The sequence below is a fragment of the Macrobrachium rosenbergii genome, chromosome 2 (assembly GCF_040412425.1).
Source record: "Macrobrachium rosenbergii isolate ZJJX-2024 chromosome 2, ASM4041242v1, whole genome shotgun sequence".
NCBI classification, from domain to species: domain Eukaryota; kingdom Metazoa; phylum Arthropoda; class Malacostraca; order Decapoda; family Palaemonidae; genus Macrobrachium; species Macrobrachium rosenbergii.
This window is the reverse complement of record NC_089742.1, coordinates 37,160,513-37,173,130: the sequence shown is the minus strand read 5'-3', so window position 1 is coordinate 37,173,130 and position 12,618 is coordinate 37,160,513. Positions and strand designations below refer to the sequence as shown.

General features: G+C 42.3%; 1 protein-coding gene across 1 annotated transcript in view; it reads left to right on the top strand.

The window, feature by feature from the left end:
* Positions 1-12,618, top strand: part of LOC136845164 (dynein regulatory complex protein 1-like) — a 28,822-nt gene that overhangs the window by 11,202 nt on the left and 5,002 nt on the right. The gene's annotated exons all lie outside the window — the stretch shown is intronic.

Below are 12,618 nucleotides of genomic sequence, written 5' to 3'. Positions count from 1 at the left end.
TGGAAGGACTGTAGGTGTGATTCAAATCTCCCTTAGAGGACTTGATAGGAGGTGATCTTGGAGGGTGTGGGAAGACCCTCCCACACATAATTGATTGGAGGTTGAAGAAGTATATCACTTGGGTCAACCCCAAATTCCTGGAACTTCCACGAAAACACCTTCCGAGAAGGCGGGGCTATAGAATCAGCTGTAAGCATTTAGACTGTGCTGACTCATGTTTGGTTTACTTCAATCAAGTAGGCCATTATTTCCCATTTTTACGACTGTTTTATGGGTTTAAACACGATATACTGCAATGTAAACATCTCGCTATTGATAACACGACACAACAGCATTTGGCCGTTATCACTGTGTTCTTTGGCTCTCTCTTTACTCTATTTCTCTCTCCTTCTCTCCTAACTTTTCTCTTTATCTCTCTCTCTCTCTCTCTCTCTTTTCTATTTAATTTCCCTATCTATTCTACACCACAACATCACTGGAGTTACTCCTCACACTGCCCTCAGTGCACAAAATATATTTCAATGGATGATTGTAAAACCCACAAATAAATAAAACATTTATATGATTGCCATCAATTCAATTCTCAAAAATATTTATTTTTAAAACTGTGCTGGCCGCACTAATGCAAAAATCAATTAAGAATATATGGTAGAAAAATTCACATACATTACATCATGAATCAAAAGAGATACATATACATACATATATATACATATAATGAATTGTTATACTGTAAAATGTTAATTGTTTTAACACACAATGCCAATAATAATACATAAATAGAATTCAGCAGCAAATTATTTGTAAAAGATCATTTTACTCTTCATTGGTCCCTCTTTATTTCTGTTATAATCTGTCAATATTTGAAATTACCACACGTTTGACAAAATTGCAAACACTATTATTACAATAATGATTATGACCAAATTGAACAGAGACAGAATTGGTGAAACATTTTCTTTGTAATAGAAAAATTCATCTACTAAAGCAACTCATTTATTTGTTTTAACTCTAACTGAGACAGTTTAAATTCTTTAACTTCACTAGGAAGTAGTTCATGTAGGGCTTATTTTTATGGATTGTGATTTCTGTGAAGACATGGGAGTTCATAATATAATTTATTAGGAATAACTAACTTGCAAGTGTATCAAAAGCATGGACATTGGCCAAAATTAATTTCAGTACTTATATTATGGCAATTAATAGTTGCCATTTACTGAACTTGAAGTGAAAACACAAAACTGACTGTTCTACTATAATGAAACAAATCATGTTTGGATAATTGTGTACACAATGCTGTCTCTTGATTCTTGTTTTCAATTATTTCTTGAACACAAGGATGCATTAGTAGTTTCATACAGGTTGTCAAGGTAAATATACTTTATCTTTCAAACATACAATCTCTTAATTGAGCATCAGTAATAAAATGCATCATTAGTCCATGTTTTTCTAATGCAAAATTGATGTGGTTGACATTTGAGATAATTACGTTTCCTTTATCAACATGGGAAAAGGATGTATGGACATCAGTACATCTGCCTCTTTTTGATTAAAAGGTAGAATTAGAAGGATCTTATTCTTAACTACCTTTGGTTATCAAATTATAATAGACCATTATATCCTTTACCATAGGTATAAATGTCCTCATGCAAAAATCACTAATTATGCCCTCTAATTCTCTTGGGTTTATTAATGTTGACTTAATATTCTTTATAGGCTAACAAAATGGCATTTAATAGATCTTTATGGTCTTGGTAATACAATTTAACATTGTTCATAAATGTACTTAAATGTTGTTCATCTGTTATTATCTTAATCTCTTTGGTAATATTTGTTTCACTTGATTAATAAATTCTTTTTTTCAATTCATCACTGTTTAAGTTTGAGCTTATAATCTTATTTAACACAATGCCTCTTGCTGCTGCCCATTTCTCCAGTTTGTCTATACGGGCACTTTCTTTTTCTACATTAGAGTCTGTCGACTCCAAATAATTGATTAAGTGCTGTTCTATAAAAGGTAGAGGGATCGTTTGGATCTTGCATTTAACACACTTCCTATGTCATTATCTAGTTTTTCCAACAATGGTAAAACACTATTTTCACTTTTTCTAATTAATGATTTAATTCCCTTTGGACATCTTTCAATGTCATTTCATTGATAAGCACTGATGTAATGTCAATACTCACTATGCCCAAGTCCTTTATTAATTTCACAGATCCCTTTTCTCTAGTAGTGCACCTTCCGGATCACCACCTCAGATGACATAAAGAAAAAGTTATGATAACTAAGAAGAACCGCATGTTTGTATCTGTAAGAATAAACTTTATCAGATATTCTGTATACATGAGGTATTTTAATGCCTACATTGTTTATATCTAATAGTTCAACACTTTACATAAATTTATCTTTTTCTTAAATTATATTTGTTATTTATTGGTTCCTGTTTAATTCTTTCAATAGTTCAACTATTCTCTTATTGACCAAGAGCTGTTTTATTACCTTTGGCGATTGTATGAACAATTCTTTCCTTTGAGATCACTCTCACTTATGATCTTTAGCTTATTTAACTTCAACGCTAATACCCCATAGACTTGGAACTTTGCGGATACTTTTACGTTAGGACCTTCTGGAACATGATTCTGAACATATACCTGAGTACCATCTACAATTTTTGGTTTAGCTGTATTTTTGTATAGTACTTTGCTTGGACACTCCTGAAACTACTTTAAGTCTAGTCCTCGTTTGTTTGATCGTTTCATATGTACGTCTAGTTTTCCAGGCAATATAGTCACCAATTATAAGTATGTCAGTGGTGTTGCATCATCTAGTAACGTATTTGGTAACTCTTCTCATATCCGTACAACAAGTAGTGTGGTGATTCTCCTGCTGTCTCATTTTTAGTATTGTTTATAGTAAACTGTACGTCTTCAAAAGCCAAATCAGTCTTCTGTAATAGGTTTAACTAAAGTTTTTCAGGATATCCTTTTATCTTACGATTCGTTCTTTCTGCCTCCATTTGAACTTGGTTTATATGCTGTGATTTGACATTTATTTATCTCAGCAAATTCAAAATTTTCTTAAAAAGTTCACCTAGTAAATTCTGCTACGTTATCAGAAAGAAAGAACTTGGGACATGAATGTCGTAATAATTCTAGTTTTAAGAGCTTCTGCTACTGTAATTTGCATCTCTATTTCTTACTGGCACAATCTCTACATATCTTTGTTAGATAGTCTAAAAGACTAATATTTGTTTATTTCCCTAACAGTTGTAGGAAAATGGACCTAAAAGTCATAGATACGACCTGAAATGGATTCAACTCACGATGGGCATTTTTCAAGTGGAGCTTGGATTTACGTTACCTTTATTTCTATTACAAACTACACAATTTTTGTACAAAGTTCTTGGCATCCTCTACTGCAATGGGGCCAAAAATAATTTCTGGTAGGATTCTAGCTGTCTTTTTGATTCCTGGATGTCCTAAGCAATTTGTATGGAGTGTGGGTTCTAAAAACTTCTCTGATTAGTGTTTTTCGGGATGTATAGTCGAGAATAACCATTTCTTTCTGTTGGTCTTTTATGTTGTGTCCTTTGATTAAAACAAAATCAGGTTTAAAGATTCATCACAATATTTGGTGTCTATTATATGCCTGATTTCTGTATCCATTCCTTGTTATTTGTAATTTAAATCTAAAATCTACCATGACAGCTAAAACAAAAGTATTAGTGGTAATACATTTTCTCTGTTTCTTCTTGGGCTCTGGATAATGCATCTGCTAGTGTATTAAATTTTCCTGGGATATATCTGAATTCTGGTGCAAATTCTAGTACACTAAAGGAACCATCTATTGAACTTCATGTTATTTGTAAAAGTTCTCTTCTTAAACAAATCACAAAATGGTTTGTGATCATAAGTACATTGACTTTATGTCCTAAAATTATGTGTCTAAATTTCCTTAGACCCCAGTAGGTATAATGCTAAACATTCCTCTTTCTATTGTGCTATAATTTTTTCTCTGCAGCATTAAAACTCTACTGGCAATATACTGCTCTCATTCTTGTTTTGTCCTTTTTGTAATAATACCCCCTAGCCCGTACTGATGCATCCCAGGGGCTAAGTAAAGTCCTTCGAGAAATCTGGGTAGACTAATAAGTTTCCTGGTCATTTTACTTTTAGTGTTTGAAAGCTGTCTCTGTTCTTTATTCCCATTCCTATTTGACTTCTTTCTTTTGTTAATTCTGTTAATGGTTTAGCTATTGCAGCAAAGCCTTTAATGAAAGCAGGTCTATAATAGCCTACCATTCCTAGGAATCTTCTCAATGCTTTCAAATTGGTAGGAGCTGGATATTCAACTATTGAAAGATAAGGAAGAGGAAAAGGTGGAGTTAATAAATCTCAATGACAAACAGATGGAGGACAAGGATCGTCAGATCCAAGACTTGATGATTAAGATCTACTTCAAATGACAGAGAAGGGAGAACGTTAAAATTCAGAGCTTACAAAAAAACGACCTAATGAGAGAAATTGTAGGACAATAGAAGAAAGTAAGGCAAAGGCAGAAAAATGTGCCATGGAACAACAAAGGATGAAGGAAGAAGCATTGAGATTGCAAGATAAATATATGTTGATGGGCGTTCTCCACAGGATTGCTCAAAGGGATTTTGAGTTAGAACGCATTGCAAAGGAGGAGCATGAGATCACCGAGGCTGGAGGAGAGAAACAAGAAACTGAAAGCCAAAACTGTGGGCGAGAAACTAACCAGGAGTTCAGCAATGCCCAGGAAGAGAATAGAGGATACCTGAAAAAGCAATGGTTGGATGTAACCGATATCGTAGAGGACATTCTGTATAGGGATGAAAGGCCTCCTGAGGAAGAAAAAGATGTAGAGCAGAACCATCATTAGAAGGAAATGCTAACACACCAAAGTGGAACTAAGGTTACATTTAATGAGGCAGAGTTTGCAGGTGAGCTTTCTGGATTGTGGGTCTGTAAAGAGAAGGCTGCTCAGGACTTAAGGCGAGGTTCCTGCATCTGAGGTACCATGTGGATAGATGGTTGGTCCTGATTTGGAGGAGACCAGGACATTGTGGTGCAGGTGACGAGTTTCCCACTTCTGAGGCACCACATGGATGGACAGGTGCTCCTGATCTGGAGGAGACCAGGACTTTATGGTACAGGTGACGAGGTTCCTGCTTCTAAGGCAGTGTTTGGATAGAAGAGTGCTCCTGATCCGGAGGCAAGCAGAACTTTGTGGTACACGTAACACCAGTGATGCACATGCACTTGGCAGAAGGGGCGTTCCATGATTGGCTGCTGACCTTGCAGGCCAGACCGGGGTGCAGCAGCAGAGCGCATGTTGTACAGGATTTGCACAAGATTCCCACAGGGTCCCCCCACCCTGTGGCCTGTGCTTCCCCCCTCCCCCACCCTGTGCAACATACACACCTCTGCCTTACTTTGGTCTGACCTGTAGGGTCAGCAGCCAATCACTGAGCACCCTTGCTATCAGGTGCGTGTGCCTCGCTGGTGCCACCTGTGCCACATGGTGTCAGCCGACCGTGCAGGTGGAGCTAAGGTGCACCTGCAGATTGCATGCCTCACAGGGTCCCACCCATTGTGGTGCCTGCGTCTCAGTCTTACCTTGGTTTAGTAAGTAAGGTCAGCAGCCCATAACAGGGCACCCTCACTATCAGGTGCTTGTGCCTCACCAGTACAACATGTACCATGTGGTGGCTGCTGATCTTGGATGGGTGCTCCTGATCTGGAGGAGACCAGGACTTTGTGGTACAGGCGATGAGGTTCCTGCTTCTGAGACACCATGTGGATGGACAAGTGTTTCTGATCTGGAGGAGACCTGGACTTTGTGGCACAGGTTACAAGGTTCCTGCTTCTGAGGCAGCATGTGGATAGAAGAGTGTTCCTGATTCAGAGGCAAGCAGAATTTTGTGGTGCATGTGACACCAGTGATGCACATGCGCTTGGCAGTATGGGTGTTCCATGATTGGTTGCTGACCTCACAGGCCAAACCAGGGTGGAGCAGCAGAGCACATGTTGCACAGGATTTGCACAGGATCTCCACAGGGTTCCCCCACCCTGTGGTGTGTGCTTTCCCCAACCCAGTGCAACATGCACTCCTCTGCCTTACTTTGGTCTGACCTGCAAGGTCAACACCCAATCACTGAGCACCCTTGCTATCGGGTGTCTGTGCCTCACTGGTGCCACCTGTACCACGTGGTGGCTGCCGACTGTGCAGGTGGAGCTAAGGTGCAGCTGCAGAGTGCATGCCTCACAGGACCCCATCTCTTGTGTGGCCTGCACCTCACAGTCTTACCTTGGTTTAGCAAGTAAGATCAGCAACCAGTACCAGGGCACCCTCACTAGCAGGGGCTTGAGTCTCACCTGTGCCACCTGTACCATGTACTGCCTACTAACCGTGCAGGCTGAGCTTAAAGTGTAGCTGTGGAGTGCAAGCCACACAGGGTCCCACCCCTTGTGAGGCATGCGCTTCACAGCCTCACTTTGGTTTAGCAAGTAAAGTCAGCAGCCATTACCAGGGCACCCTCACTAGCAGGGGTTTGAGCCTCACCATTGACACCTGTATCATGTAGTGGCTGCTGACCCTGCAGGCTGAGCTTAAAGTGCAGCTGTGGAGTGCATGCCTCACAGGGTCCCACCCCTTGTGCGACCTGCACTTCACAGCCTCACTTTGGTTTAGCAAGTAAAGTCAGCAGCCAGTACCAGGGCACCCTCACTAGAAGGGGCTTGAGCCTCGCCATTGCCACCTGTATCAAGTAGTGACTGCTGACCCTGCAGACTGAGCTTAAAGTGCAGCTGTGGGGTGCAAGCCACACTTGGTCCCACCCCTTGTGTGGCCTGCACTTCACAGCCTCACTTTGGTTTAGCAAGTAAAGTCAGCAGCCAGTACCAGGGCACCCTCACTAGAAGGGGCTTGAGCCTCGCCATTGCCACCTGTATCATGTAGTGGCTGCTGACTCGGCAGGCTGAGCTTAATGTGCAGCTGTGGAGTGCATGCCTCACAGGGTCCCACCCCTTGTGCGACCTGCACTTCACAGCCTCGCTTTGGTTTAGCAAGTAAAGTCAGCAGCTAGTACCAGGGCACCCTCACTAGAAGGGGCTTTGAGCCTCACCATTGCCACTTGTATCATGTATTGGCCATGACCCTGCAGGCTGAGCTTAAAGTGTAGCTGTGGGAGTGCAAGCCACACAGGTCCCACCCCTTGTGCGGTCTGCACTTCACAGCCTCACTTTGGTTTAGCAAGTAAAGTCAGCAGCCAGTACCAGGGCACCCTCACTAGAAGGGGCTTGAGCCTCACCATTGCCACTTGTATCATGTATTGGCTGCGGACCCTGCAGGCTGAGCTTAAAGTGTAGCTGTGGAGTGCAAGCCACACAGGGTCCCACCCCTTGTGTGGCCTGCACTTCACAGCCTCACTTAGGTTTAGCAAGTAAAGTCAGCAGCCAGTACCAGGGCACCCTCACTAGCAGGGCTTGAGCCTCACCATTGCCACCTGTATCATGTAGTGGCTGCTGACTCTGCAGGCTGAGCTTAACGTGCAGCTGTGGAGTGGCATGCCTCTGAGGTCCCCACCCTTGTGTGGCCTGCACTTCACAAGCCTCACTGGATTTATCAAGTAAAGTCAGCAGCCAGTACCAGGCCACCCTCACTAGAAGGGGCTTGAGCCTCACCATTACCACCTGTATCAAGTAGTGACTGCTGACCCTGCAGGCTGAGCTTAACGTGCAGCTGTGGAGTGCATGCCTCACAGGGTCCCACCCCTTGTGCGGCCTGCACTTCACAGCCTCACTTTGGTTTAGCAAGTAAAGTCAGCAGCCAGTACCAGGGCACCCTCACTAGCAGGGCTTGAGCCTCACCATTGCCACTTGTATCATGTATTGGCTGCTGACCCTGCAGGCTGAGCTTAAAGTGCAGCTGCAAAGTGCATGCCTCACAGGGTCCCGCCCCTTGCCAGGCCTGCGTTTCACAGCCTCCCTCACTAGCAGAGGCTTGAGCCTCATTAGTGCCACTTGTATCATGTATTGGTTGATGACCCTGCAGGCTGAACTTAAGATGCAGCTGCTTTGTGCATGCCACATAGGGTCCCACCCCTTGTGAGGCATGCGGTTCACAGCTTCACCTTGGTTTAGCAAGTAAGGTCAGCAGCCAGTACCAGGGCACCCTTACTAGCAGGGGCTTGAGCCTCACCATTGCCACCTGTATCATGTATTGGCTGCTGACCCTCCAGGCTGAGCTTGAAGTGCAGCTGCAGAGTGCATGTCTCACAGGGTCCCACCCCCTTATGCGGCCTGCGCTTCACAGCCTCCCTCACTAGCAGGGGCTTGAGCCTCACTAGTGCTACCTGTATCATGTATTGGCTGGTGACCCTGTAGGCTGAACTTGTGGGTCAGCTGTGGAGTGCATGCCTCACAGGGCCCCACCCCTTGTGCAGCCTGTGCTTCACAGCCTCCCTCACTAGCAGGGGCTTGAGACTCACCAGTGCCACCTGTCTCATGTGGTGGCTGGTGACCATGCAAGCTGAACTTAAGGTGCAGCTGTGGAGTGCATGCCTCACAGGGTCCCACCCCTTGTGCGGCCTGCACTTCACAGCCTCACTTTGGTTTAGCAAGTAAAGTCAGCAGCCAATACCAGGGCACCTTCACTTGAAGGGGCTTGAGCCTCACCAGTGCCACCTGTTTCATGTAGTGGCTGCTGACCCTGAAGGCTGAGCTTAAGATGCAGCTGCTTTGTGCATGCCACATAGGGTCCAACCCCTTGTGAGGCATGTGCTTCATAGCCTCACCTTGGTTTAGTGAGTAAAGTCAGCAGCCAATACCAGGGCACCTTCACTAGAAGGGACTTGAGCCTCACCATTGCCACCTGTATCATGTAGTGGCTGCTGACCCTGCAGGCTGAGCTTAAGATGCAGCTGCTTTGTGCATGCCACATAGGGTCCTACCCCTTGTGAGGCATGCACTTCACAGCTTCACCTTGGTTTAGCAAGTAAGGTCAGCAGCCAGTACCATGGCACCCTCACTAGAAGGGGCTTGAGCCTTACCAGTGCCACCTGTATCATGTAGTGGCTGCTGACCCTGCAGGCTGGGTAAAGGTTCAGCTGTGGAGCACATGCCTCTCGTTTTCTAAATTATATGATTTTGATGGAGTACTGCACTAACTGCAATTTTGTTTATTCTCTCTCTCTCTCTCTCTCTCTCTCTCACAACTAACAAAGAACAACTAGGTACATAATTCACTTTGTGGGTCATCAGGGGCAGAATGGATTTATAAGGTAAGGGATCCATTTTGTTCGTTTTCTCATTTGATATTATACCCTAAGATAGAGTACAGATGTGATGATTAAGGATAGTGGCGTGCAGCTTCATTTAGGTTTAGGATAATGCAGACTTAGGTGAAGGTCCTAGGCTGGCAAAGGATGACTGAAGGATACATAAGAGAAGGAGTGTCTAGGATTAGAGGGAGGCAATAGGAGGAGATCCTTGAAAACGATTGGAAGGAATTTGAACGCTGCAGGATGAAATAGGAATAGAGAATACTTAGGAAAAAAGAAAACTAATTTTGTACAGTATGGTAATTTGATTAAAAGGAACAGGAAATGGTGTATGAGAGTTTATGAAACAAGGGAGGCGACTCATAATTACTAGGGAGGAGAGAGAGAGAGAGAGAGAGAGAGAGAGAGAGAGAGAGAGAGAGAGAGAGAGAGTGTGTAAGTAAATGATTATTGTTCCTCGTCTTAGAGTCAAAACAGGCTTCCTAAAAAATAATGGCTTCTTGTTTGGATAAGCTACACGATAACAAAGGTTAAGAGATATCTTTTCTTCAGTTCATCGTCAACCACAAAGCATGAGAAAGAAGAAAACCAGCTGTAATAGAAATTACACAGCAATTTTTTCAGTATTGAATACTTAGAGTCGAAAATTTATATATATAACTATCTCATTATGTAGATAGAATGGTGTTTATAAAACATAATGAATGAGTTAGGTATTAAAAAGCGGCTGTTCACAAGCACTAAACCTTGACCGTCTGAAACTGTCAGGCAATCAGAGAGTGCATACCCCCACCAACGAAGGAAAAAATCTTCATGAAGAATTTAGTTTCAACTAGATTTAATTATTTCTTCTTAGACTTATGCAGTACTCGCTATCCCAAATTGTCATTTGTATCCTTTGGCTTGGACCTGGTCACTGAAATTAATCAATAACTCTTTTTATAGACATTTGGTGAATGTGGCTTTATACGTTATATATAGCCAGTGAGGGAGTGATCACCCTCTACCCACACAGATCAATGCCCCTGGGAGCAGGGAGGGTGTTTGCTTCTCAGGCAGATAAACTCCTTGAGAGTGAAATGGCTGGGAAGCTCGCTGGCATGCGATTGGCCTCAGCATAGCTGAACCTTTCGGGTGTGGGAATGCAGGCAAGTTAGCTGCCCACCGTGACTGCAACACTGTGGTGAAGTGTTCATCTAGTTAGCCAAAGAAACCTTGATGGACTCTGGCAGAAGAGGAATGGGCCCCAGTCCTGTGCAGCCCTTAAATGGGCAGGGGGTGCTAAGAATCTCACAGTCTCCTAATTCTTTTATTCATGCTAAAAATACTATCAAAATTGGCAATCAGAATGTGAGAACGCTAAATCAGGATAGCAAAATTGAAGAGTTAGTGGGAGTTTTTCAAAGTTATGAATTAGACATTTGTGCTGTAACAGAGACAGGATTAACTGGGGTCGATAAATTGTATTTGGGGAATAATTTGTCTGTTGACGTCTGGCCAACGGGATGGAATGCATTATCAGGGGGTAGGATTGCTGTTGGGATGCAAGACAAAGAAGGCTCTATGTGAATGGAACCCTACGACTGAGCGATTGTTGTATGCACGGTTCAAGTCAAATCATGGTAATATCAGTATGCTTGTGTGTTATGCACCCACTAATGATGCAACTGATGAAAGGAAAGATGCATTTTATGGAAAGGTTAAGGAAGGAGTAGGAAGGGTTGCCAGACATGATGCTTTGATTTGTATTGGAGACTTCAGTGCAATAATGGGCCTCGAATGAGGGATTTGAGGCTTGTATGGGTAAGATGGGTGTTGGTGGTAGGATGAATGAAAATGGAGTAAGGTTTGATAGTTTCTGTCTAGCAAATGACTTGGTCATTGGGGGCATACTTTTTCAACACCATAATATACACAAGACGACATGGGTGTCACCATGTGGAAAATATAAAAAATCAGATTGATCATATTGCAGTTAGTAAAAGGCATAGAAGCTCTTTGCTAGATGTTCGTGTTAATCACGGGGAGCAGATATTGGTAGTGATCATCAGCTCTGCATTGCAAAAATAAAACTTAAACTAAAAGCCAGAAGAATGGAAAACCTGTTGTTGATAGATATGATATTGATATGCTTAGAAGGGAAGGAAACGAAAAGGAGGAATTTAGAATGGAATGCAGAAACAGATTTTTGGTGTTGGAAACATTGGAGGAGGGAGGGAGAAGTGTAGGTGAGATGTCGGGGGATGTGAATAAAGCTTTGCATGAGGGTGCTGGTTGTACGATCAGAAGGAGACTCAGGGTGAGGAAAAAGATGTGGATGTCTGAGGAAACATGGGGTATGATCAAAAAGAGAGGTGAAGCAAAACTGAGGAGTGAGATGCATTTTGTTAGTGATGAAGATTTCGAATTAGCAAGAACTAAGTACCTGAGTTTGGATTCAGAAGTTAGAAGACTAAATAAGAGAGATAAAAGAAGATCTCTTAATGAAAATGGTGTGGAAACTGAAAAATTAATAAATAAAAATGATGGTCAGACTCAAAGGATAGCATATATAGCAATTGAAGAACGGATTTGCAGTGCTGGTAAGTGTAAGGATATACCGGTCAGGGTATTGGAAGGTAACTTATTGACCAAAATGTTGAAATCAGAAATAGATGGAAAAGCACTTTGAGACAGTTCTTAATAGCCCAGTCCCCAAAGAGGACATACTGCCTGCTCAGGAAGATTCAAATATTGATGAAGGTGAGATCAGGCTAGAAGAGTAGTTAAGGCAATAAAACAGTTAAAAACAGTCTATTCTGAAATGCTTAAAGTGGAGTAGGATAGATTAGTATTTGTCTTGAAGATATTATTCCATTAGGTTGGAAGAATGGTGTGATCATTAAAGTCCCAAGAAAAGGAGATCTGAGTAAGTGTGGTAACTGGAGGGGAATCACTTTGTCACCTGTAGCCTTGGAAATTTTCTGTAGAGTAATGTTGAATAGGTTGGAGCCAGTGGTTGATGGTATTCTGAGGGATGAACAGACTGTTTTTAGAAAGAGGCATGGTTGCAGTGATCAGATCTTCATAGTTAGGCATTTAATGCAGCAAGCAAATGAAATGAAAACTCCGTTGAGTCTTTGTTTTGTTGATTTTGAAAAAGTCCTATATGAAATTATTTTTGAGATGGACTATGGGAAAAATCATGAGGCATTATGGAATACCGGAAAGTTTGTGACTGTTATCATGAACATGCATGAGGGCACATCTTGTAAAGTGATGGTTGATGGGTGTTTGAGCGATCCATTTGAAGTCAAGTTTGGTGTGATTCAGG